Source organism: Gadus macrocephalus, chromosome 22 (assembly GCF_031168955.1).
Source record: "Gadus macrocephalus chromosome 22, ASM3116895v1".
In the NCBI taxonomy this organism is placed as follows: domain Eukaryota; kingdom Metazoa; phylum Chordata; class Actinopteri; order Gadiformes; family Gadidae; genus Gadus; species Gadus macrocephalus.
This window is the reverse complement of record NC_082403.1, coordinates 712,381-717,380: the sequence shown is the minus strand read 5'-3', so window position 1 is coordinate 717,380 and position 5,000 is coordinate 712,381. Positions and strand designations below refer to the sequence as shown.

Here is a 5,000-nt window from a genome sequence, read left to right as displayed (position 1 = left end):
CATGACCCCCGACCCCTCCCTCTCCTTCATGACCCCCGACCCCTCCCTCTCCTTCATGACCCCCGACCCCTCCCTCTCCTTCATGACCCCCGACCCCTCCCTCTCCTTCATGACCCCCGACCCCTCCCTCTCCTTCATGACCCCTGACCCCTCCCTCTCCTTCATGACCCCCGACCCCTCCCTCTCCTTCATGACCCCTGACCCCTCCCTATCCTTAATGACCCCCGACCCTCCCTCTCCTTCATGACCCCCGACCCCTCCCTCTCCTTCATGACCCCCGACCCCTCCCTCTCCTTCATGACCCCCGACCCCTCCCTGTCCTTAATGACCCCCGACCCCTCCCCCCGACCCCTCCCTGTCCTTAATGACCCCCGACCCCTCCCTCTCCTTCATGACCCCCGACCCCTCCCCCGACCCCTCCCTGTCCTTAATGACCCCCGACCCTCCCTCTCCTTAATGACCCCTGACCCCTCCCCGACCCCTCCCTCTCCTTCATGACCCCCGACCCCTCCCCCGACCCCTCCCCCGACCCCTCCCCCGACCCCTCCCTGTCCTTCATGACCCCCGACCCCTCCCCCGACCCCTCCCTGTCCTTCATGATCCCCGACCCTCCCTCTCCTTAATGACCCCTGACCCCTCCCTCTCCTTAATGACCCCTGACCCCTCCCCCTGACCCCTCCCCCTGACCCCTCCCTCTCCTTAATGACCCCCGACCCTCCCTCTCCTTAATGACCCCTGACCCCTCCCTGTCCTTAATGACCCCCGACCCCTCCCCCCGACCCCTCCCTGTCCTTAATGACCCCCGACCCTCCCTCTCCTTAATGACCCCTGACCCCTCCCTCTCCTTAATGACCCCTGACCCCTCCCCCTGTCCCCTCCCTCTCCTTAATGACCCCTGACGCCTCCCTCTCCTTAATGACCCCTGACCCCTCCCTCTCCTTAATGACCCCTGACCCCTCCCCCGGACCCCTCCCTCTCCTTAATGACCCCTGACCCCTCCCTCTCCTTAATGACCCCTGACCCCTCCCCCTGACCCCTCCCTCTCCTTAATGACCCGTCTCTGGGTCCACGGTCAGTCCCTTTGGATAGATGCCTCTGATGGTAGTGAAGGCTCCACGGTGGACGGCTGCAGACTGGGTGCTGCTGTAGACTCTGGGTGCTGCTGTAGACTCTGGGTGCTGCTGTAGACTCTGGGTGCTGCTGTAGACTCTGGGTGCTGCTGTAGACTCTGGGTGCTGCTGTAGACTCTGGGTGCTGCTGTAGACTCTGGGTGCTGCTGTAGACTCTGGGTGCTGCTGTAGCACCCCTGGGTGCTGTTGTAGACGCTGGTCTCCTCCTGGGTGCTGCTGTAGACGCTGGGTGCTGCTGTAGACTCTGGGTGCTGCTGTAGACTCTGGGTGCTGCTGTAGCACCCCTGGGTGCTGCTGTAGCACCCCTGGGTGCTGCTGTAGACTCTGGGTGCTGTTGTAGCACCCCTGGGTGCTGTTGTAGACGCTGGTCTCCTCTTGGGCTCCAGTCTGCAGGGTGACGTTAATAAGATGGTATTCGTCAACAGAAAGAGCATATATTTTTTACTAAACTTATTGCCTGTGTACCTGATCTGCACACGAGAAATCCTAGAGGTTATATAGTAGTGTACAAACACATTGTAAATGAATTAATATTTATACTTCAAATCTATAGACATTGATTCTTCTCAAATGTCTTTACCTTAGCAGATGTTACTTCAACCTTGATCACAGACGTCTTTCGTGGGATGTAAATACTCCTTCATGTTTTCAATGTTTTGGCAAAACCCTTTTCTAAGCAGTTTCTATTTGCGACGGAAAACCGTGGTGAAACGGTTTGGAGCCATCCTGGGAAGATTCTGGAAACCTTCAGCTTGACAAGCTAGCTTAAGAGTTTGAGGACCTTTATCTTAACAAGCTAGCTTAAGAGTTTGAGGACTTTAAAGTTGTAGAGCTGGCATAAGTGTTAGAAAACTTTGAGGACCCCTGACAACGCCAAAATGGCGTCCTCGGAGGAGATAACGTTGCATTAGATACCTGTTCCCGACACACCTGTTAAGTTTGCTTAAATGATCGTCATACTCTGTATAACCTAAGTCATGTTTGTGTATTCAAACCCCTTCTGGCCTACAACTTATGCAACAAGAGTTCAGTTTATTTTCTAATTTCAATGTTTGGTTTTTAGGTTTAAGTTTTAAGCCTGTGATGAGGCACTGACTTCCTGGTCACATGTTTCTGTCCGTCACACCTGGGTCTGCGTGGACACGCCCACAACCTCCCCAAGATCTTCCTCACTCAGAGGCCCACCCGGCTCTCTCGAGTGGATTCAACGGATCAGTTCTTTATTCGTATCTTCCTTTATCGCAATGCCATTTTTAACAGACTCCCCCTGTGAGACTTGAACCCAAACCAGCGAACCAGGAAGAGGTTCAGGAAGGAGCCCCTTCTGGTCGGAGGAGGTACTGCTGGTCGAGTGGAAGGTGAGGAACAGACGCTAACGTGCACACTAGCAGCGTGCACGTGAATCAGCCGGCGATGAGGACCTCACTGGGAGCATGGTGGTGGTGGATCTCCAAGGGCGCGTTTGGTTTGGTGGTCATCTCGTTTGGCTTGGTGGTCATCTCGTTCGCTGCCTTTTGCACATGAACTGTGGTTTTGTTTTAAGTGGTTTTGTTTTAAGTGTTGTGCACATCGAGCTGAGGGGAACTTAAGGGTAAAGTGGTCCTGCCCGGATATGAAACCTGTATAGAATCACTCCCCAAAGCGTCCTCCTGGCTGTGGGCTATTCTCTATCTAGTGTTTGAAGATCACTGTTAATCGTTTAGACAATAAGGTACCTTGGTTTATTGAGATAGTAACACAACATGACTGACATCTGAAATGGTAAGAAGTAAGCGTGGAATAGGTCCTCTGAAAAGTTTCTATTCCCAGTATTCTGTTAGCTAACCTTAGGATCTGTGTGTGGTTAATGAAGAGCTCTTGTTTAATGTTTAGGTTCTTGTTCCGACTTGGTAGCAATCATCTCAAACATGTAACAAATAAACTTATTTCTTTTCTATAACGTGTGCAGTGCAATGACCTTTGGCTTTTTGAAAGAAGAACAGCACATTGATCACCCTGGAAGGTTACGGCAAAGGAAACACAAAAGAGTTCGACCCACGACTGCTAATTCGCAAAAGAGCAACGGATTATAATTTGTAATCAGATAAAAATTGATTACAATCCTATTGTGTAGTGATTGGCTTAAGCATACACACAAAAACAAATGCAAAATAACTCCAACATTAGCTTTAGCCTACAAGTCAATTAACTCTGAGATCCTCGAACCAACCTCATCAACGTTAGTGTAATGGATTAGGTTAATTAATGACGATTAAATAATAAAAGTAGTTTGATCAAAAATGGACCACGAGTTTGTTTAAACAGTTAGGAGTCGTTTCCAGCTTTATCTGAAAGCAGCAGAAGACTCCCGTCCACCGGGTCAGGATTCGTCCCGGTTTTTGCTCCGACCAGCCGCCTGTTGCGCCGCTCCGCTCCGTCAAGCCGCCTGTTGCGCCCCTCTGCTCCGCATTGCCGCCTGTTGCGTCCCTCCGCTCATCTCGTGTGCCTTTGGCGCCGTTCCGCTCCGCCAATTCGCCTGTTGCGCCCCTCTGCTCCGCCACGGCGTCTATTGCGCCCCTCTGCTCCGCCCTGCCGCCTGTTGCGCCCCTCCGCTCCTCCCGTGTGCCTGTTGTGTCCTTCCGCCACGACCAGGCGCCTGTTGCGCCCCTCTGAAGCTCAGCGGGAAGTCCTTTTGGGCTCTGAAGACAGGGAAGACTGGAATTTCTATCTTCACTTAACAAAGCGAATGTAGACTCTTCAACGATTAACATTCAACGATACCACTAAAGGTCCTTCCGAGTCATTTTGAATCTGTATCAGCGGCACCTCATCAGGTTTGTGTGTGCGTGTGCGTGTGTTCTGATCTGTATTGGAGATTCGTATTCATTTTCATCCTGCGGAGGGCGTCGCGTCCTCCTCATCTGTCTGTTCTCTCCTCTCTCTCTCTCTCTCTCTCTCTCTCTCTCTCCGTCCTCTCGCTCTCCCTCCCTGTGGATCGACGGCGTCTCGTCTCATCACAGCTGCAAAAGTTCTCCGTCTGAAGGTAAGCGATCATTTTCTGACCTCCTACCTCAGCGATGTGCGTCCGAAAGGTTATCGGTCGGGTGAACGTTGCGTGATCGAATCTCTTCACGAGGAAACGCAGAAAAGAGAAGCGCACTGATTGCCACCGACCGCCTGCTGGGGGTCCGTGTATCGTCTATCCCCGCCGTGCATGCGGTGGAGGATCGATTCTCATCGCACGCACGCCACATAGCCTATTTAGCGTGTAGTGTCCGAGGCGCTCAACGTGAAGTGGAGGAGATGAGAGAACTTCCGAGAGCAGGACGTCGTTCTAAGTGGCGGTGGAGGTCCGTCAGGGGTGGGGGGCTAGAGTCATCGCCGCGACGTCGACTCTCTGAGCGGCTGACGAGCAGAGTAGACGCGGCGTCCCTCAACGTACGGACATGTTGTGAACTAGTAGTGACTATATATCAATCATGGATTTGATTCGTAACCATCTCTGACCTGTTACCTTAACCATTTCTAACCATTTAACACCTTAACTAACCACCTTCAACCTTACAACTAAACTTAGCCTCTCCAACCCAACACCTTAACTAACCACCCCTAACCTAACTAAACTATCCCATCCTCCTCTGGTTAGAATTATTTTCGTTAGTTGATATTATTTATACATACCTGGGCATGAAGATAGAAGCAAAACACTGGCTCTCTTCTATCTCTAGATCTATATCTCTAGATGTAGATCTAGAGGTGTAGATCTAGAGGTGTAGATATAGAGGTGTAGATCTAGAGGTGTAGATCTAGAGGTTTAGATCTAGAGGTGTAGATCTAGAGGTGTAGATATAGAGGTGTAGATCTAGAGGTTTAGATCTAGAGGTTTAGATC

General features: G+C 51.6%; 1 protein-coding gene and 2 long non-coding RNA genes across 3 annotated transcripts in view; 1 reads left to right on the top strand and 2 right to left on the bottom strand.

The window, feature by feature from the left end:
* The window catches only part of LOC132451638 (uncharacterized), a 1,189-nt gene extending 916 nt beyond the window's left edge, over window positions 1-273 (bottom strand). Inside the window, exon 1 of the long non-coding RNA XR_009524161.1 lies at window positions 142-273. This is a non-coding gene — a long non-coding RNA (uncharacterized LOC132451638). The remainder of the gene's footprint in view (window positions 1-141) is intronic.
* Window positions 274-1,226: 953 nt separating this feature from the next.
* Window positions 1,227-1,510, bottom strand: LOC132451629 (uncharacterized). Its single transcript, XR_009524152.1, has 2 exons — window positions 1,413-1,510; window positions 1,227-1,372 (listed from the first exon to the last, which is right to left on the bottom strand). It is a non-coding gene; the product is annotated as an uncharacterized LOC132451629 (long non-coding RNA).
* Window positions 1,511-3,603: 2,093 nt separating this feature from the next.
* LOC132451617 (voltage-dependent calcium channel gamma-4 subunit-like) overlaps window positions 3,604-5,000 on the top strand; it is a 10,081-nt gene continuing 8,684 nt past the window's right edge. The window contains 2 exon segments of the mRNA XM_060044211.1: window positions 3,604-3,943; window positions 4,130-4,152. The gene's annotated coding sequence lies outside the window, so the exon portion shown is untranslated.